This window comes from Artemia sp. Qi Xiang Cuo, chromosome 2 (genome assembly GCF_049724085.1).
Source record: "Artemia sp. Qi Xiang Cuo chromosome 2, ASM4972408v1, whole genome shotgun sequence".
NCBI lineage: Eukaryota > Metazoa > Arthropoda > Branchiopoda > Anostraca > Artemiidae > Artemia > Artemia sp. Qi Xiang Cuo.
In genome coordinates this window covers 51,394,661-51,417,440 of record NC_142795.1, presented here as the reverse complement: position 1 = coordinate 51,417,440, position 22,780 = coordinate 51,394,661, and the positions used below count along the sequence as shown (strand labels likewise).

The window sequence follows — 22,780 nt, the reverse complement described above, 5'->3', positions numbered from 1 at the left end:
CCCCCCCCTCACAGCCCTCAGAGCAAGGGTAGTAAGTTATGCCCTGGGGACATATAAGGTTTTTATTGAAAGCGTTGTCGTAGACACTTCAAAAGGGCTCATTCAATTGGAAATTGATAGAGCTAGTGGCTTTTTTAGTAGTTGAAAGTGATTGGAGAGCGACTAACGCCCCTTTCACGCCCACCATTTCCCTAAACACATCCAATCAAAGGGCTAGTGCCCTTTTTAACAGTGAAAAGTGATTTGAAGGCAACTAACCCCCCTCTCATGCCCACCTTTTCCCCAAATACATCCAATCAAAATTTTGAGATATCCATTTTGTTCAACGTAGTTTAAAGTTCTGGAAATTAGGTTTTTTAGGATGATAAACGCCTCAGAACCCTCAGTGCAAGGGTTGTAAGTTATGCCCTGGGGGAATATAAGGTTTATATAGAAATTTGTTTTAGAAATTTCAAACAGGGCTCATCTGATTGGAAATTGAAATTGCCCTTTTTAATCGTCAAAAGTGAGTGGAGAATAATTAACCCCCCTCTCACGCCCACCATTTCCCCAAAAACATTCAATCAAAGTTTAGATATAGCCATTTTGTTTAATGTAGTTGGAAGTTCTGGAAATTATGTATTTAAGGATGACAAACCCCCCAGAGCCCCCAGGGCAAAGGTTGTAAGTTATGCCCTGGGGGGCATATAAGTTTTTTTATAGATAGAGATGTCGTAAAACTTCAAAAGGGGTTCATTCAATTGAAAATTGAGAGGGCTAGTGCCTTTTTTAATAGTTGAAAGTGATTGGAGGGTAACTCACCCCCCTCTCACTTCCACCATTCTTCCAAACACATCCAATCAACATTTTCAGATAGCCATTTTGTTCAACGTAGTAAAAAGTGTTGGAAATTAGGTATTTTAGAATGAAAATCCCCCCCCCCCCCACCAGCCTTCAGGGCAAGGGTTGTAATTTATCCCCTGGGGGCATATAATGTTTTTATTGAAAGTGTTGTCGTAGAAACCTCAAAAGGGCTCATTCGATTGGAAATTGAAAGGGCTAGTGCCTTTTTTATAGTTGAAAGTGATTGGAGAGCGACTAACGCCCCTCTCACGCCCACCATTTCCTCAAACACATCCAATCAACATTTTTAGATAGCTATTTTGTTTAACGTAGATGAAATTTCTGGAAATTAAGCCTTAGAGGATGACAACTACCCTAACAGCCCTTAGGGTAAGGGTTGTAATTTATGCCCTGGGACATATAAGGTGTTTGTAGAAAGCGTTGTCGTTTCAAAAAGTGCTCATTCGATTGGAAATCGAAAGGCCTAGTGCCCTTTTTAATAGTCAAAAGTGATTTGAAGGTTTGACATTTTTATAGTAAAGATCCATGTGGGTATAATATGTATTATTTTTTGTTGTTGTTGTTGTTTAGACCAGGGCAATTCGTATCGAAGGAGTGGTCGTGGTAACTTTGAAAAGGGTTCTTCCAATTGAAAATAGAAAGGGCTTATGCCCTTTTTAATAGTCGAAAGTGATTGGAAGGCAACTAATCCCCCTCCCACACCCACCCTCCTATTTGCCCATTATGTTTAAAAACTAAATGTCGCCTTAAGATTAAATCAAAATGCACTGTGTTAATGCTAATTCCCAATAAGGCATCTCAGCAGTATCACAAGAACGACTGAGGGTATTATTTTCAAACTTTAGGTGCTATTTCTGCTCTTAAAATTTAACCAAATCAAAATAGTGTAAGTGTATCCAAGCTATCAAAGAAAGTAAACAGATTTTTGCGAATGGTATTAAGTTTTCCATTTCAGGTCAATTAGAGGAGGTATGAAACTAAATTAAACACTACTATTAGTGTCCAGATTTTTTAAAGGGTGTATGTTGTTAAAAATTGCTGAAAATTTCTCTCCAGCATACAAATAGCAGGCCAAACTATAAAGTCTTAAAAAAGAAAAGATTTAAAATACTATTTTCTTTTTCCCTGAAAAGACTATGTCAATATAAAAAGTAGAAAGGGGTCAGGAGGTCCCACGCCCACACCGTATATTGGCATAGAGCGCCTAGGGAGATGGTTTTGTGAGGGACAAAGAAAAACCTGGATTTTTTTCACTTATATAACAGGAATATTCTAACTTTTATGGATGTTTCTTGGATGGTTATGTGTGTCATTAAATTTTTTTTATTTTTATAATATATGTAAACATCAACTTATGTCTGTTTTATGTTTTTTGTCTGTGAGATTGAAAAAAAAACAGCGACGAGTACAGCAATTTATGGATGTTTTATGGTTTTTGTCAGTGAGAATGGAAAAACAGGATTTTTTCCATTGATGGATGTTTCAAGGTCGATTTATTTGTTGTTTTCTTGGATGTCAACAGCAATTTATGTCTGTTTTATGGTTTATGGCTCTGAGAATGAAAAAACAGGATTTTCCTCACTTTGATGTATTTTCAAGGAGAATTGTCTCCGGCGAAGTTTATTAATGTCTTTGGTCTTCGTCCAGGAGAATTGTCTTCGGGCGAAGTTTATTAATATCTTTGGAGTTCGTCCAGGAGAATAGTTTCCGGGCGAAGTTTATTATTGTCTGACGGACGATGTCAAGGTTGATTGATCTGTCACGAAAGGGGAATTAATTTATTGTTTCTAAGGGGATTTATTGATCTACTAAAGGAGAATTAATTTGTTGTTTCTAAGGGGAATTATTGATTCACGAAAAGGGAATTAATTTGTTGTTTCTAAGGGGAATTATTGATTCACGAAAGGGGAATTAATTTGTTGTTTCTAAGGGGAATTATTTATTCACGAGGAGTTCGTGACGGGAATCCATTTATGGGCATAGAATGACGTAATCGACTAGAACAAATGGATTTCTGAGAAATTGATTACATAATCGGTAGAACCCTATCAGGAGGTCGTGACGGGGTCCATATATGGTCAGAATGACGTAATCGACTAGGACAAATGGATTTATGAGAAAATGATTACATAATCGGTAGAACCCTATCAGAAGGTCATGACGGGAGTCCATATATGGGCATAGAATGACGTAATCGACTAGGACAAATGGATTTCTGAGAAATTGATTACATAATCGGTAGAACCCTATCAGGAGGTCATGACGGGAGTCCATATATGGGCATAGAATGACGTAATCGACTAGGACAGATGGATTTCTGAGAAATTGATTACATAATCGGTAGAACCCTATCAGGAGGTCATGACGGGAGTCCATATATGGGCTTAGAATGACGTAATCGACTAGGACAGTTGGAATATTTCAGTAGTGTTTTGTTGTGGTTTACATTGTCACAGTTACATTCTCTTATTTTTTCAAAGTTCATTTTGGATTTCTTTCTTTGAAATGCAAGAGTTGGAATATTTCAGCACGCAGAAATTACGTTTAGGGGTTATTTGGGCGAAACCGTTTTAGACATTTTAGGGAATTATTTCGGCGAAACAGTTAGAGACATTTTAAAAGATGATTTTAGAAGATGTTTTAGAATAGGATTTAAGGGTGAAACTCTGTGGTCGTTATAATACACAAGTTCCATTTGAACAGTGTTGTTAGGTCCCCTACCCCAACCCGAAAGGGCTCCGATCCCCCTACCCCAACCCCGCACGAAGCCCCGGCCCCCCAAGGTCCCCCTGGATCCCAAAGGGCCCCCTGGGTCCCCCAAAGGCCCCTGAGCCCCCATTTTTTAATATTTTTTAATTTGTGCATTTTGGGGCACAAAAGGGCCCCACCCCCCAACTTTTGACTCCCCCTCACAACATTAGTGTTTTGTCATCGTTTACCTTGTCGCAGTTACATTCGCTTGATTTTTCAAAGTTCATTTTGAATTTCTTTCATTGAAATGCAAGAGTTGGATTATTTCAGTAGTTTTTTGTTGTGGTTTACCTTGTCAGAGTTACATTTTCTTGATTTCAAAGTTCATTTTGGATTTCTTTCCTTGAAATGCAAGAGTTAGAATATTTCAGTAGTGCTTTGTCATGGTTTACCTTGTCAAAGTTACATTTTTTTAATTTTTCAAAGTTCATTGTCGATTTATTTCATTGAAATGCAAGAGATGGATTATTTCAGTAGTGTTTTGTTGTAGTTTACCTTGTTGCAGTTACATTTTCTTGATTTTTCAAAGTTCATATTGAATTTCATTCCTTGAAATGCAAGAGTTTGAATATTTCAGTAGTGTTTTGTTGTGGTTTACCTTCTCACAGTTACATTCTCTTGATTTTTAAAAGTTCATTTTGAATTTCTTATATTGAAATTTAAGAGTTTGATTATTTCAATGTTGTTTTGTCGTGTTTTTAGTAGTAACTGTTACATACAATAGATTTTTAAAAGTTAATTTAGTGTTATAATATAATAAAGTATAAATTTTTATTATTTAAGAAGTTTATTGTCATGGTTTACCATTTCACATTTACATTCTCTTGATTTTTCAAAGTTCATTTTGAATCTGTTTCGTGAAATGCAAGAGTTTGATTATTTCAGTAGTGTTTTATCATGGTTTACCTTGTCACAACTACATTCTCATGATTTTGCAAAGTTCATTTTAAATTTATTTCGTTGAAATGAAAGTTTGAATATTTTGGTAGTGTTTGGTCGTGTTTTATGATGTCACACTTTCATTCTCTTGATTTTTCAAAGTTCATTTGAATTTCTTTCATTGAAATGCAAGAGTTGGATTATTTCAGTAGTGTATTTTCGTGGTTTACCATGTCACACTTTCATTCTCTTGATTTTTCAAAGTTCATGTTGGATTTCTTTCGTTGAAATGCAAGAGTTGGAATATTTCAGTAGTGTTTTGTCATGATTTACCATGTCGCAGTTACATTCTCTTATTTTTTCAAAGTTCATTTTGAATTTCTTTCATTGAAATGCGAGAGTTGGATTATTTCAGTAGTGTTTTGTTGTGGTTTACCTTGTCACAGTTGCATTCTCTTAATTTTTCAAAGTTCATTTTGAATTTCTTTCATTGAAATGCAAGTGTTGGATTATTTCAGTAGTGTTTTGTCGTGGTTTACCTTGTCACAGTTACATTCTCTTGATTTTCAAAGTTCATTGTGGATTTCTTTCATTGAAATGCAAGAGTTGGATTATTTCAGTAGTGTTTTGTTGTAGTTTACCTTGTCGCAGTTACATTATCTTGATTTTCAAATTTCATTGCGGATTTTTTTCATTGAAATGCAAGAGTTGGATTATTTCAGTAGTGTTTTGTTGTAGTTTACCTTGTCGCAGTTACATTTTCTTGATTTTTCAAAGTTCATTTTGAATTTCTTTCATTGAAATGCAAGAGTTGGATTTTTTCAGTAGTTTTGTTGTAGTTTACCTTGTCGCAGTTACATTATCTTGATTTTCAACTTTCATTGCGGATTTCTTTCATTGAAATGCAAGAGTTGGAATATTTTAGTAGTGTTTTGTTGTGGTTTACCTTGTCGCAGTTACATTTTCTTGATTTTTCAAAGTTCATTTTGAATTTGGTTCATTGAAATGCATGAGTTGGAACATTTCAGTAGTGTTTTGTTATGGTTTACCTTGTCACAGTTACATTCTCTTGATTTCTCAAAGTTCATTTTAAATTTCTTTCATTGAAATGCATGAGTTGGATTATTTCAGTAGTGTTTTGTTGTGGTTTATCGTGTCACAGTTACATTCTCGTGATTTTTCAAAGTTCATTTTGAATTTCTTTCGTTGAAATGCAAGAGTTGGAATATTTCAGTAGTGTTTTGTTGTGGTTTATCGTGTCACAGTTACATTCTCTTGATTTTTTAAAGTTCATTTTGGATTTCTTTCGTTGAAACGCAAGAGTTGGAATACTTCAGTAGCGTTTCGTCATGATTTACCATTTCACACATAGATTCTCTTGATTTTTCAAAGTTCATTTGAATTACTTTCATTGAAATGCAAGAGTTGGATTATTTCAGTAGTGTTTTGTTGTGGTTTACCATGAAACAGATACATTCTCTCGATTTTTGAAAGTTTTTTTGAATTTTTTTCATTGAAATGCAAGAGTATTCATTTTGAATTTCTTTCGTTGAAATGCAAGAGTTGGATTATTTCAGTAGTGTTTTGTCATGATTTACCATGATACAGTTACATTCTCTTGATTTTTCAAAGTTCATTCTCGATTTCTTTCGTTGAAATGCAAGAGTTGGATTATTTCAGTAGTGTTTCGTCGTGGTTTACCTTGTCACAGTTACATTCTCTTAATTTTTCAAATTTCATTTTGAATTTATTTCGTTGAAATGCAAGAGATGGAATATTTCATTAGTGTTTGGTCATGGTTTACCTTGTGACAGTTACATTCTCTTGATTTTTCAAAGTTCTTTTTGAATTTCTTTCATGGAAATGCAGGAGTTGAATTAAATTTAGAAGTGTTTTGTCGTGGTTTATATTGTCATAGTTGCATTTCCTTGATTTTAAAAGTTAATTGTTGATTCATTTAATCGATAAGCAAGATTTAGATTATTTAAGTAGTGCTTTGTCTGGGTTTAACTTGTCAAAGTTACATTTTCTTAATTTTTCAAAGTTCGTTGTTGATTTCTTTCATTCAAATGCAAGAGATGGATTATTTCAGTAGTGTTTTGTTGTGGTTAACCTTGTCGCAGTTACATTTTCTTGATTTTTCAAAGTTCATATTGAATTTCTTTCATTGAAATGCAAGAGTTGGATTATTTCAGTAGTGTTTTGTCATGCTTTACCATGTCACAGTTACATTCTCTTAATTTTTCAAAGTTCATTTGAATTTCTTTCATTGAAATGCAAGAGTTGGAATATTTCAGTAATGTTTTGTTGGGATTTACCTTGTCACATTTACGGTTGTTTGATTTCTCAAAATTCAATTTGGATCTATCTCATTGAAATATAGGAGTTGAATTATTTCAGACGTTTTATTCGTAGTTTATCCCGTCGCAGTAGAAGTCTCTTGATTTTTCATAGGTAATATTTGATCTATTTAATCCTTATGATAGAGTTTGAATATTTCAGTAGTGTTTTGTTGTAGTTTACCATGTCAAAGTTACATTTTCTTGATTTTCAAAGTTTATTGTGGATTTCTTTCATTGAAATGCAAGAGTTGGAATATCTAAGTAGTGTTTTGTCTTGGTTTACCTTCTGATTGTTACATTCTCTTGATTTTCAAAGGTCATTGTGGATTTCTTTAATTGAAATGCAAGAGATGGATTATTTCAGTAGTGTTTTGTTGTAGTTTACCTTGTCGCAGTTACATATTCTTGATTTTTCAAAGTTAATATTGAATTTCATTCCTTGAAATGCAAGAGTTGGAATATTTCAGTAGTGTTTTGTTGTGGTTTACCTTGTCACAGTTACATTCTCTTGATTTTTCAAAGTTCATTTTGAATTTTTTTTTCATTGAAATGCAAGAGTTGGAATATTTCAGTAGTGTTTTGTCGTGGTTTACCTTGTCACACTTTCATTTCTCTTGATTTTTCAAAGTTCATTTTGAATTTATTTCATTGAAATGCAAGAGATGGATTACTTCAGTAGTATTTTGTCGCCGTTTAACATGTCAGAGTTAAATTCTCTTGATTTTTCAAAGTTCATTTTGAATTTTTTTCGTGAAATTCAAGAGTTGGAATATTTAAGTAGTGTTTTATCATGGTTTAACATTTCGCATTTACATTTTCTTAATTTTTCAAAGTTCATTTTGAATTTCTTTCATTGAAATGCAAGAGCTGGAATATTTCAATAGTTTTTTGTTGTGGTTTACCATTTTACACTTACATTTTCTTGGTTTTTAAATTTTATTGGGGATTTTTTTCATTGAAATGCGAGAATTGGAATATTGCAGTTGTTTTTTGTCTAGTTTTACCTTGTCGCAGTTACATTTTCTTGATTTTCAAAGTTTAGGGAGAATTTCTTTCATTGAAATGCAATAGTTGGATTATTTCAGTAGTGTTTTATTGTAGTGTACCATGTCTCAGTTATATTCTCTTGATTTTCAACGTTCATTGAGGATTTTTTTCATTGAAATGCAAGAGTTGGAACATTTAAGTAGTGTTTTTTTGTAGTTTACCTTGTCGCAGTTACATTTTCTTGATTTTTAATATTTAATTTTGTATTTATTTTTTTGAAATTCTTGATTTGTATTATTTCAGTAGTGTTTTGTTTTTGTTTACCTTGTCTCATTTACATTCTGTTGATTTTAAAATTTCATTACGGATTTCTTTCATTGAAATGCAAGAGTTGGAATATTTAAGTTGTGTGTTGTTGTAGTTCACCCTTTCGTAGTTACATCTTCTTGATTTTTCTAAGTTCATTTTGGATTTCTTTCGTTGAAATGCATGAGTTGTAATATTTCAGTAGTGTTTTGTTGTAGTTTATCGTGTCACAGTTACATTCTCTTGATTTTTCAAAGTTCATTGTGGATTTATTTTATTGAAGTGCAAGAGATGGATTTTTTAAGTAGTGTTTTATCTGGGTTTACATTTTCACAGATAAATTCTCTTGATTTTTCAAAGTTCATTTGGATTTCTTTCGTTAAAATGCAAGGGTTTGAATAATTCGGTAGTGTTATGTCGTTGTTTACCCTGCCACACTTTCAGTCTCTTGATTTTTTCAAAGTTCATTTGAATTTCTTTCATTAAAATGCAAAAGTTGGATTATTTCAGTAGTGTTTTGTCGTCATTTACCATGTCACAGTTACATTCTCTTAATTTTTCAAAGTTCATTTTGAATTTATTTCATTAAAATGCAAGAGTTGGAATATTTCAGTAGTGTTTTGTCGTCGTTTACATTGTTACAGTTACATTCTCTTAATTTTTCAAAGTTAAATTTTGATTTCTTTCACTGAAATGAAACAGTTGAATTATTTCGGTAGCACTTCGTCATGATTCAACATGTAACACTTAAATTACATGCATTTTTCAGAGCTTATTTTGAGATTATTTCGTTAAAATGTAAGTGCTGGAATATTTAAGTATTATTTTGCCGTGGTTAAACATGATACAGATGCATTATCTTTATTTTTCAAAATTCTTTTGTATTTCTTTCATTGAAATGCAAGAGTTGGATTATTTAAGTAGTGTTTTGTCATGATTTACCATGATACAGTTACATTCTCTTGATTTTTCAAAGTTCATTTTCGAATCCCTTCATTAAAATGTAAGATTTAAATTAAGTCAGTAGTGTTTCGTCGTGGTTTACCTTGTCACAGTTACATTCTCTTATTTTTTCAAAGTTCATTTTGAATTTATTTCGTTGAAATGCAAGAGTTGGAATATTTCAGTAGTGTTTTGTCATGGTTTACCATGTCGCAGGTACATTCTCTTAATTTTTCAAAGTTCATTTTGAATTTCTTTCATTGAAATGCAAGAGTTGGAATATTTCAGTAGTGTTTTGTCGTGGTTTTCCATTTCACAGTTACATTCTCTTAATTTTTCAAAGTTCATTTTGGATTCATTTCTTTTAAATGCAAGAGTTGGAATATTTCAGTAGTGTTTTGTCATGATTTACCTTGTCGCACTTACATTCTCTTAGTTTTTCAAAGTTCATTTTGGTTTTATTTCGGTGAAATGCAAGAGTTGGAATATTTCAGCAGTGTTTTGATGTGGTTTACCTAGTCACAGTTACATTCTATTTTTTTTCAAAGTTTATTTTGGTTTTATTTCAGTGAAATGCAAGAGTTGGAATATTTCAAAAGTGTTTTGTCATGGTTTACCTTGTCACACTTACATTCTCTTAATTTTCAAAGTTCATTTTGGTTTTATTTCGGTGAAATGCAAGAGTTGGAATATTTCAGTAGTGTTTTGATGTGGTTTCCCCTCGTCACAGTTACATTCTCTTGATTTTTCAAAGTTAATTTTGGTTTTATTTCGGTGAAATGCAAGTTGGATTATTTCAGTAGTGTTTTGTCGTGGTTTACCTTGTCAAAGTTTCATTCTCTTAATTTTTCAAAGTTTATTTTGGATTTCTTTCGTTGAAATGCAAGAGTTGGAATATTTCAGTAGTGTTTTGTCTTGGTTTACTTTGTCATAGTTACATTCTCTTGATTTTTCAAAGATCATTGTGGATTTCTATCGTTGAAATATGTTTTTTTGTGCTTTACCATGACACAGTTACATTTTCTTGATTTTTGTTAGGTTAGGTTAGGCTAGATCAAGTTAGGTTAGGTTAGGTTAGGTTAGCCTACGTACGTGCGCGTACGTAGGCTAATCTAACCTAACTTAACCTAACCTAACCTAACTTGATCTAGGCTATCCTAACCTAACAAAAATCAAGAAAATGTAACTGTGTCAAGGTAAAGCACAACAAAACATATTTCAACGAAAGAAATCCAAAATGAACTTTGAAAAATTAAGAGAATGAAACTTTGACAAGGTAAACCACGACAAAACACTGCTGAAATAATCCAACTCTTGCATTTCACCGAAATAAAACCAAAATTAACTTTGAAAAATCAAGAGAACGTAACTGTGACAAGGTAAACCACATCAGAACACTACTGAAATATTCCAACTTACATTTCACCGAAATAAAACCAAAATGAACTTTGAAAAATTAAGAGAATGTAAGTGTGACAAGGTAAACCATGACAAAACACTTTTGAAATATTCCAACTCTTGCATTGCAAGGAATGAAATTCAATATTAACTTTGAAAAATCAAGAATATGTAACTGCGACAAGGTAAACTACAACAAAACACTACTGAAATAATCCAACTCTTGCATTTCAATGAAAGAAATTCAAAATAAACTTTGAAAAATCAAGAGAATGTAACTATGAAATGGTAAACCACGACAAAACACTACTGAAATAATCCAACTCTTGCATTTCAATGAAAGAAATTCAAAATGAACTTTGACAAATTAAGAGAATGTACCTGCGACATGGTAAACCATGACAAAATACTAATGAAATATTCCAACTCTTGCATTTAAACGAAATAAATTCAAAAAGAACTTTGAAAAAATAAGAGAATGTAATTGTGACAAGGTAAACCACGACGAAACACTACTGACATAATCCAACTCTTACATTTCAACGAAGGAAATCGAAAATGAACTTTGAAAAATCAAGAGAATGTAACTGCATCATGGTAAATCATGACAAAACACTACTGAAATAATCCAACTCTTGCATTTCAATAAAAGAAATTCAAAAGAACTTTGAAAAATCGAGAGAATGTAACTGTATCATGGTGAACCACGACAAAACACTACTGAAATAATCCATCTCTTTCATTTTAACGAAAGAAATTCAAAATGAACTTTGAAAAATTAAGTGAATGTAACTGTGAAATGGTAAATCATGACGAAACACTACTGAAATAATCCAACTGTTGCAATTCAATGAAAGAAATCCAAAATGAACTTTGAAAAATCAAGAGAATGTAACTGTGACAAGGTAAACGACGACAAAACACTACTGAAATATTCCAACTCTTGCATTTCAATGAAAGAAATTCAAATGAACTTTGAAAAATCAAGAGAATGTAGCTCTGACAAGGTAAACCACGATAAAACACTACTGAAATAATCCATCTCTTGCATTTCAATGAAAGAAATCCACAATTAACTTTGAAAAATCAAGAGAATGTAACTGTGACACGATAAACCACAACAAAACACTACTGAAATATTCCAACTCTTGCATTTCAACGAAAGAAATTCAAAATGAACTTTGAAAATCACGAGAATGTAACTTTGACAAGATAAACCACAACAAAACACTACTGAAATATTCCAACTCATGCATTTCAATGAAAGAAATTCAAAATGAACTTTGAAAAATCAAGAGAATGTAACTGTGACAAGGTAAACCACGATAAAACACTTCTGAAATATTCCAACTCTTGCATTTCAATGAAAGAATTCAAATGAACTTTGAAAAATCAAGAGAATGTAGCTGTGACAAGGTAAACCACGATAAAACACTACTGAAATAATCCATCTCTTGCATTTCAATAAAAGAAATCCACAATGAACTTTGAAAAATCAAGAGAATGTAACTGTGACACGATAAACCACAACAAAACACTACTGAAATAATCCAACTCTTGCATTTCAACGAAATAAATTCAAAATGAACTTTGGAAAAATCAAGAAAATGTAACTGCGACAAGGTAAACTACAACAAAACACTACTGAAATATTCCAACTCTTGCATTTCAATGAAAGAAATCCGCAATGAACGTTGAAAATCAAGAGAATGTAACTGCGACATGGTAAACTACAACAAAACACTACTGAAATAATCCAACTCTTGCATTTCAATGATATCCACAATGAACTTTGAAAATCAAGAGAATGTAACTGTGACAAGGTAAACCACGACAAAACACTACTGAAATAATCCAATTCTTGCATTTCAATGAAAGAAATTCAAAATGAACTTTGAAAAATTAAGAGAATGTAACTGTGACAAGGTAAACCACAACAGAACACTAGTAAAATATTCCAACTCTTGCATTTCAATGAAAGAAATTCAAAATGAACTTTGAAGTATTAAGAGAATGTAACTGTGACAAGAGTGTAACTGTGACATAATCCAACTCTTGCATTTTCTCTTGAAAAATCAAGAGAATGTAAATGCGACAAGGTAAACCATGACAAAACACTACTGAAATATTCCAACTCTTGCATTTCAACGAAAGAAATTCAAAACGAACTGTGAAAAATTCAGAGAACGCAACTGTGACAAGGTAAACCACGACGAAACACTACTGAAATAATCCAACTCTTACATTTCAACGAAATAAATCGAAAATGAACCTAGAAAAATCAAGGGAATGTAACTGTATCATGGTAAATCATGACAAAACACTACTGAAATAATCCACCTCTTGCATTTCAATGAAAGAAATTCAAAAGAACTTTGAAAAATCTAGAGAATGTAACTGTATCATGGTAAACCACGACAAAACACTACTGAAATAATCCAACTCTTATATTTCAATGAAAGAAATCCACAATGAACTTTGAAAAATTAAGAGAATGTATCTGTGAAATGGTAAATAATGACGAAACGCTACTGAAGTAATCCAACCCATACATTTCAACGAAAGAAATCCACAATGAACTTTGAAAAATCAAGAGAATGTAACTGTGACACGATAAACCACAACAAAACACTACTGAAATATTCCAACTCTTGCATTTCAACGAAAGAAATTCAAAACTAACTTTGAAAAATCACGAGAATGTAACTGTGACAAGATAAACCACAACAAAACACTACTGAAATATTTCAACTCATGCATTTCAATGAAAGAAATTCAAAATGAACTTCGAAAAATCAAGAGAATGTACCTGCGACAAGGTAAACTATAACAAAACACTACTGAAATATTCTATCTCTTGCATTTCAATGACATAAATTCTACCTAAACTTTGAAAAATCAAGAAAATTTAAACTAGACGATGTAAACCAAGACAACCAACAACTGCAATAATCCAATTCGTGCGTTTTAATGATGAGCATCCACAATGAAAATTAACAAACCAAGTGAATGTAAGTGTAACATGGTAAATCACCACAAAACACTACTGAAATATTCCAACTCTTCCATTTCAACGAAAGAAATCCAAAATGAACTTTGAAAAATTAAGCGAATGTAACTGCGACATGGTAAATCATGACAAAACACTACTGAAATATTCCAACTCTTGCATTTCAACGAAAGAAATCCAAAATGAACTTTGAAAAATTAAGAGAATGTATCTGTGACAATGTAAACCATAACAATACACTAATGACATGATCTAACTCTTACGTTTCAATGAAGTAAATCAAAAAAGAACCTTAAAAAATTAATGGAATGTATCTGTATCATAGTAAATCATGACAAAATACTACTGGAATAATCCAGCTCTTGCATTTCAATGAAAGAAATTCAAAATAAACTTTGAAAAATCAAGAGAATGTAACTGTGACAAGGTAAACCACAACAAAACACTACTGAAATAATCCAACTCTTGCATTTCAATGAAAGAAATCCAAAATGAACTTTGAAAAATCAAGAGAATGTAACTGTGACAATGGTAAACCATGACAAAAAACTACTTAAATAATCCAACTCTTGAATTTCACGAAAGAAATCCAAAATGAACTTTGAAAAATCAAGAGAATGTAACTGTGACAAGGTAAACGACGACAAAACACTACTGAAATATTCCAACTCTTGCATTTCAATGAAATAAATTCAAAATGAACTTTGAAAAATCAAGAGAATGAAAGTGTGACAAGGTAATCCATGACAAAACACTACTGAAATATTCCAACTCTTGCATTTCAATGAAAATTCAAAGAACTTTGAAAATCAAGAGAATGAATGCAAGGTAATCAACAAAAACTACTGAAATATCCAACTCTTGCATTTCATGAAAGAAATCAAATAACTTTGAAAATCAAGAATGTAACTGTGACAAGGTAAACCACAACAAAACGCTACTGAAATATTCCAACTCTTGCATTTCAAGTAATGAAATTCAATATTAACTTTGAAAAATCAAGAAAATGTAACTCCGACAAGTTAAACTACAACAAAACACTACTGAAATAATCCAACTCTTGCATTTCAATTAAAGAAATCCACAATGAACTTCGAAAATCAAGAGAATGTAACTGCGACAATGTAAACCAATACAAAACACTACTGAGATATTTCAACTCTTTCATTTCAATTAAGTAAATTCAAACTTACAATTGAAAATTAATAATATTTTAATTTGACTGTGTAAGAAATAACAGATAAATACTGAAATATTCGGATTATAAATTTTGCAGGAATACATTATAAAAGAAACTTTAAAAAATAAAAACAACGTAAATGCAAAAAGGTAAACAGAAACAACACACGACTAAAATAATCCATCTCTTGCATTTCAATGAAAGAAATCCACAATGAACTTTGAAAAATTAAGAAAATGTAACTTTGACAAGGTAAACCATGACAAAACACTACTGAAATATTCCAATTCTTGCATTTCAATGAAAGAAATCCAAAATGAACTTTGAAAATCAAGAAAATTTAACTGTGACAAGGTAAACCACAACAAAACACTACTGAAATAATCCAACTCTTGCATTTCAATGAAAGAAATTCAAAATGAACTTTGAAAAATCAAGAGAATGTAACTGCGACAAGGTAAACCATGACCAAACACTAATGAAATAATCCATCTCTTGCATTTCAATGAAATAAATTCAAAATGAACTTTTAAAAATTAAGAGAATGTAACTGTGACAAGGTAAACCACGACGAAACACTACTGAAATAATCCAACTCTTACATTTCAACGAAGTAAATCGAAAATGAACCTTAAAAAATCGAGGGAATGTAACTGTATCATGGTAAATCATGACAAAACACTACTGAAATAATCCAACTCTTGCATTTCAAGGAAAAAAATTCAAAAGAACTTTGAAAAATCAAGAGAATGTAACTGTATCATGGTAAACCACGAAAAAACACTACTGAAATAATCCAACTATTACATTTCAACGAAAGAAATTCGAAATGAACTTTGAAAAATTAAGACAATGTATCTGTGAAATGGTAAATAATGACATAACGCTACTGAAATAATACAGCACATACATTTCAACGAAAGAAACACAAAATGAAATTTGAAAAATCAAGAAAATGTAGCTGTGACACGATAAACCACAACAAAACACTACTGAAATATTCCAACTCTGGCATTTCAATGAAAAAAATTCAAAATGAACTTTGAAAGATCACGAGAATGTAACTGTGACACGATAAACCACAACAAAACACTACTGAAATATTCCAACTCATGCATTTCAATGAAAGAAATTCAAAATGAACTTTGAAAAATCAAGAGAATTTAAGTGTGACAAGGTAAACCATAACAAAACACTACTGAAATGTTCCAACTCATTCATTTCAATGAAAGAAATTCAAAATGAACTTTGAAAAATCAAGAAAATGTAACTATGACAAGGTAAACTACAACAAAACACTACTGAAATATTCCAACTCTTGCATTTCAATGAAAAAAATCCGGAATTAAAGTTTAAAATCAAGAGAATGTAACTGCGACAAGGTAAACCACTACAAAACACTACTGAAATAATCCAACTCTTGCATTTCAATGAATTAAATTCAAAATGAACTTTTAAAAATCAAGAAAATGTAACTATGACAAGTTAAACCACGAAAAAACACTACTTAAATATTCCAACTCTGGCATTTCAATGAAAAAAATCCGCAATGAACATTGAAAAATCAAGAAAATTTAACTTCGACATGGTAAACCAAACAAAACAATGCTGAAATATTCCAACTCTTGCATTTCAATGAAAGAAATTCAAAATGAACTTTGAAAATCAAGAGAATGTAACTGTCACAAGGTAAACTACAACAAAACACTACTCAAATAATCGAACTCTTGCATTTCAATGAAAGAAATTCAAAATGAACTTTGACAAATTAAGAGAATGTAACTGTGACAAGGTAAACCACAACAAAACACTAGTGAAATATTCCAACTCTTGCATTTCAATGAAAGAAATTCAAAATGAACTTTGAAAAATTAAGCGAATGTAACTGCGACATGGTAAATCATGACAAAACAGTACTGAAATATTTCAACTCTTGCATTTCAACGAAAGAAATCCAAAATGAACTTTGCAAAATCAAGAGAATGAAAATGTGACAAGGTAAACCACGACAATACACTACTGAAATAACCCGACTCTTGCATTTCAATGAAATAAATTCAAATGAGCTTTGAAAAATCAAGAGAATGAAAGTGTGACAGGGTAAACCACGACAAAACACTACTGAATTATTCCAACTCTTGCATTTCAACGAAAGAAATCCAAAATGAACTTTGAAAAATCAAGAGAATGTAGCTGTGACAAGGTAAACCATGATAAAACACTACTGAAATAATCCAACTCTTGCTTTTCACGAAAGAAATCCAAAAGGAAATTTGAAAAATCAAGAGAATGTAACTGTGACAAGGTAAACGACGACAAAACACTACTGAAATATTCCAACTCTTGCATTTCAATGAAATAAATTCAAAATGAACTTTGAAAAATTAAGAGAATGTAAGTGTGACAAGGTAAAACACGACAAAACACTTCTGAAATAATCCAACTCTTGCATTTAAACGAAATAAATTCAAAATGAACTTTTAAAAATCAAGAGAATTTAACTCTAACAAGATAAACCACAACAAAACACTACTGAAATATTTAAACTTTTGCATGTGAAGGAATGAAATTCTATTTGAACTTCGAAAAATCAAGAAAATGTAACTGCAACAAGGTAAACTACAACAAAACACTACTGAAATAATCCATCTCTTGCATTTGAATGAAAGAAATCCACAATGAACTTTGAAAAATTAAGAAAATGTAACTTTGACAAGGTAAACCATGACAAAACACTACTGAAATATACCAACTCTTGCATTTCAATGAAAGAAATCCACAATTAAATTTTAAAAACAAGGAAATGTAACTGTTACAATGTAAACCACAACAAAAAACTTCATAAATATTTCAACTCCTGCATTTGAATGAGAAAAATTCAAAATGAACTTAGAAAACTCAAGAGAATGTAACTCAAACAAGGTAAATGATAACATAACACTCCGATTGTGAGATGGAATCAAAAGTTGGGGGGGGGGGGCCCTTTTGTGCCCCACAATGCAAAAATTAAAATATATACAAAAATGGGGGCTCAGGGGCCTTTGGGGCATGCGGGGCCCTTGGGGAGGCGGGGGGACCGTTTGGGGCCGGGGGCTTCTCTCGGGGATGGAGTAAGGGGATCAAAGACCTTTTGGGTTGGGGTAGAGGACCTCACGACACAGTCCAAATGAAAGTTGCGTATTATTACGACCACAGAGTTTCACCCTTAAATCCTCTTCTAAAACATCTTTTAAAATCATCTTTTAAAATGTCTCTAACTGTTTCGCCGAAATAATTCCCTAAAATGTCTAAAACGGTTTCGCCCAAATAACCCCTAAACGTAATTTCTGCGTGCTGAAATATTCCAACTCTTGCTTTTCAAAGAAAGAAATCCAAAATGAACTTTGAAAAATTAAGAGAATGTAACTGTGACAATGTAAACCACAACAAAACACTACTGAAATATTCCAACTGTCCTAGTCGATTACGTCATTCTAAGCCCATATATGGACTCCCGTCATGACCTCCTGATAGGGTTCTACCGATTATGTAATCAATTTCTCAGATATCTAACTGTCCTAGTCGATTAAGTCATTCAATGCACATAAATGGACTCCCGTCATGACCTCCTGATAGGCTTCTACGGATTATGTAACCAATTTCTCAGAAATCCGTTTGTCATAGTCGATTACGTCATTCTATGCCCATATATGGACTCCCGTCATGACCTTCTGATAGGTTCTACCGATTATGTAATCAATTTCTCAGAAATCCATTTGTTCTTGTCGATTACGTCATTCTATGACCATATATGGACCCCGTCACGACCTCCTATAGGGTTCTACCGATTATGTAATCAATTTCTCAGAAATCCATTTGTTCTAGTCGATTACGTCATTCTATGCCCATAAATGGATTCCCGTCAAGAACTCCTCGTGAATCAATAATTCTCCTTAGAAACCACAAATTAATTCCCCTTTCGTGAATCAATAATTCCCCTTATAAACAACAAATTAATTCCCTTTTCGTGAATCAATAATTCCCCTCAGAAACAACAAATTAATTCCCCTTTCGTAGATCAATAAATCCCCTTAGAAACAACAAATTAATGCCCCTTTCGTGACAGATCAATCAACCTTGACATCGCCCGTCAGACAATAATAAACTTCGCCCAGAAAAAATTCTCCTGGACGAACACCAAAGACATTAATAAACTTCGCCCGGAAACAATTCTCCTGGACGTAGACCAAAGACATTAATAAACTTCGCCGGAGACAATTCTCCTTGAAAATACATCAAAGTGAGGAAAATCCTGTTTTTTCTTTCTCAGTGACAAAAACCATAAAACAGACATAAAATGCTGTTGACATCCAAGAAAACAACAAATAAATCGACCTTGAAACATCCATCAATGGAAAAAATCCTGTTTTTCCATTCTCACTGACAAAAACCATAAAACATCCATAAATTGCTGTACTCGTCGCTGTTTTTTTTTCATTCTCACTGACAAAAACCATAAAACATACATAAATTTCTGTTGACATCCATGAAAAACAAAAAATAAATTGACTAACACTCATAACCGTCCAAGAAACATCCATAAAAGTGAGAATATTCCTGTTTTTTAAGTGAGAAAAATCCTGTTTTTTCATTCTCAGTGAGAAAACCGTCTCCCTAGGGACTCTATGCCCATATATGGTGTGGGCGTGGGACCTCCTGACCCCTTTCTACTATAAAACGGAACAGAAATTAATTAAAAAACTTTTTCCACAAAACAAGTTTTTCAAAGAAAAGTAAAGAACTCCATTAAACAAAAATTGAGCAAAAATAAAATCAAATAATCTACCAAGCGTGAAACTACCACAACTCACCATCGATGAGTAAATGGAACCCAAAATAAACAGAAATTACAATAAATAACCGAGTCAAACTCAAAACGAGCAGAAATTAACATAAGTTGGGCTCAAACCCCTATGCCTTCCCAAGGCCAGAAAAAATTTGCACTTTACTGAAAAAAATACAAATGAATGTGCACTGTCAGTTTAATATGCATGTAGGCCTACTGATATTTAGTAATCAAAATGTTAATATTATTTGATTTATTAAAGTTATAAAAGTAAAAAAAATTATATTTGTTTTGCATCTCTGACAACTGTTACCTTGAAATATTTGCTCATATGTGCAAACTACAGAATAAAACCTTTATAATTTTTGCCATTCAAAAAATGTTCGAGCTAATCAGCAAAAAAGTCACGGGTAAATTTTCGAAGTGGATTCATCCGTGTTAAAAAAAACTAACATGTAAGATGTTTCCTTACATGTATAGGATTAAAGTTTATACTTTTAGTAAACTCCCAATAGAAAGCAAGCAGTTAAATAAAACAAAAAGACAAAGCCAATATTAAGAATATATACAATAAGCTTATTAACCCCTTCCGTCACCGTGACCAGTTAGTTGGACAAAATTAAAAATGCTCTTCTTTTCCTAACTATTAGGAATTTCGTAAATATGATCGCACTAATATATTCTCCTGTTCGCTGGCTACAGCCTCAGGGGTGTAATCGCCTCAGTTTATCGCTAATTCTCACCCTGACAGCACGTGAACATCGACTTTATTGGAAACAATGGATTGGGAAAAACCAGGTAAAATAATTTTTTTCTCTGCTTCAAAAAGACATAAAATGATCGAAAAAAAATTATTGTGTCAAAATATGGATCATTAGAAATAGACAGGTATTTTTTTATGGCCGAAATCACTTGAAGTATGTGCTTGAGGCTATGCTGAAGTTCTGTCCAATTATCTGGACTGCGCGACTAGGTTTAGAGAAATAAATGACGCATGGCTTGGTTTTATGGTAGTTTGGATGCCATCTACTATCTTGAAAAACGAATATTTTTATCGGAAAATTGAACAGATGTCATTGCTGCTTGTCATTTATTCCCCTTGTCCAGTTAAGTGGACAACGTGACACGTGCTCTTCCAGCGCACGGAAGAGCACGTTTGTTATGGCAAAAATGCCATAACAAACCCTCGGACGGCAAGTATTTTCCCCAAACGTCACTCCCCATCCAGAATACGGCCGCCTCGAGCTGTTTCTGAGCCCATCCCTGCTTTGTCCCCCAGTCGCTGCGTTACTTCCAGATACGAAAGAACTTTTATCCCCTTCATTACAGAGAAAATGAATAAAATGCCTCAATAGTTTCTTTTTTGCCCTCTTTTGTTGTTTATTAGCTGATGGTACTGCCCCGGTTCTTGCGCTCTTTTGCTTGCCCCCCCCTTTCTTGACCAGCTTTTATTGTCTTTAACTCTTTTATTGATTTACTGTAGTTTAATTGCTGACACTTTCTTAGTATCCCTTTTAATTTAAATGCATTTATGTTTTGTGCTAAGTTTAGTTTGACCAGTTTTTAATGCATTTATGTCTGGCTCTAAGTTTAGTTTGACAAATTTTTGCTTTTTTTTAATTTTTTAATTGACTTTTTAAAGTTTTAACTATTGACTTTTAAATGATTGTCATTATGGTTTTCTCTATTTCGTTGTTGTTCTTTGCATTTTCAGTGTAACCATTTATTTGTTGTTGACTCCAAACTCCGAATTCGGCCCTTTGTGGGCTTGTGATAGCGATTTTTTTGAAATAAATATCTCTCTCTCTCTCTCTCAGCGCCGCATCCAAACTCTCCTTTTTGTAGGTTCATCAAGACGAAATACCATGCGCATCCAGCCAGATAAACTACTTGATTTCTTCGATGCAATTGGCAGTGACTTTTCAGATATGGAAGTATCTGAAGATGACGATGAAGAATACTTATCATAAACAAATGGAACAAAACTAACACCACTAAAGACACTCGATCCTTATGAAGTGTCTTCTGATTCAAGCGACCCCGATGATATGCCACTCATATCCCAGGCTGGGCCTAAGACCGTTACTCAACAGCGAGTGATATGGAAAAGAAAACGGTTTATCCCGATCATTCCAGCTTGGTCTGATACTGCAACAGCTGCCAACGAACAACTATCAACACCCTTTCAATACTTCTGTAAGTACATTGATAGCGATTTCTTCGATTTGGCTGCCATCGAAACAAATAGATACAGTATTCAGCAGAATGTAAATAATCCCATTGTAACCAATCCTACAGAAATGCGCAAGTTCGTTGGCATTCACTTGGTGATGGGCTGCATGAAATTTCCAAGGTACCGATGGTATTGGAGCCAGGCAACTAGGGTTTCCCTCATTGCGGATGCCATGGGTCTAAACCGTTTTATGAGGCTGAGAGCCTGCTTTCACTTGGTTGACAACGAAACTGCCAAAGATCCGAACAACCGTCTCTGGAAAGTTCAGCCAGTTATAGATAGGGTGCTAGCACGATGCCAGCAGCTGCTTTCCCATGAAAATGTTTCTATAGATGAGCAAATGTGCCCATTTACAGGTCAGCTTGAGATTAAACAGTACATTAGAGGAAAGCCCTGTCCATGGGGGATCAAGCTGTATTTACTCTGCAATTCTGATGGCTTGGTCCTAAACTTTGACGTGTATCAGGGAAAGACGACAATCATTCCTGAAGAATACAAGGCATTGGGGGTTGGGGGTGGCATTGTCATGAAGCTTATGACAGGAAGAAAGATTCCAAAAGGGACCAAGCTCTACACCGACAATTTCTTTACGTCAATCCCCTTGCTCCAAGCTCTGAGACAGGAAGGATGGTATGGAACTGGTACTGTTCGCGCCAATCGAATGGCTCGGTGCCCCGTCAAGCCAGAAAAAGAGATGAAAAAAGAAGGTCGAGGAGCAATGGAAGAAATTGTACTAGGTGCAGACGAGCTGGTTATAGTCCGATGGCTTGACAACAACATCGTTTCTATGGCCTCAAACTTGGTTGGGATCGGTGAAATAGGACATGCACGACGGTGGTCGAAAGCCGAAAGTAGATACATACAAGTTCCACAACCAGAAGTTATTAGAAGATATAATACCAGTATGGGTGGGGTGGATAAAGTCGACCACCTGATGAGTTTGTATCGTACCTTCATCCGATCTCGAAAGTGGCCACTGCGATTGATTTTTCACATGATTGATCTAGCAGTCGCAAATTCATGGATGGAATACATCAGAGACTGCCAATCCTTATCTCTGGGTAGAAGAGACAAGCTGGATCTT

General features: G+C 33.3%; 1 protein-coding gene across 1 annotated transcript in view; it reads left to right on the top strand.

Moving 5' to 3' along the window:
* The window catches only part of LOC148955348 (E3 ubiquitin-protein ligase MYCBP2-like), a 470,872-nt gene that overhangs the window by 33,952 nt on the left and 414,140 nt on the right, over positions 1–22,780 (top strand).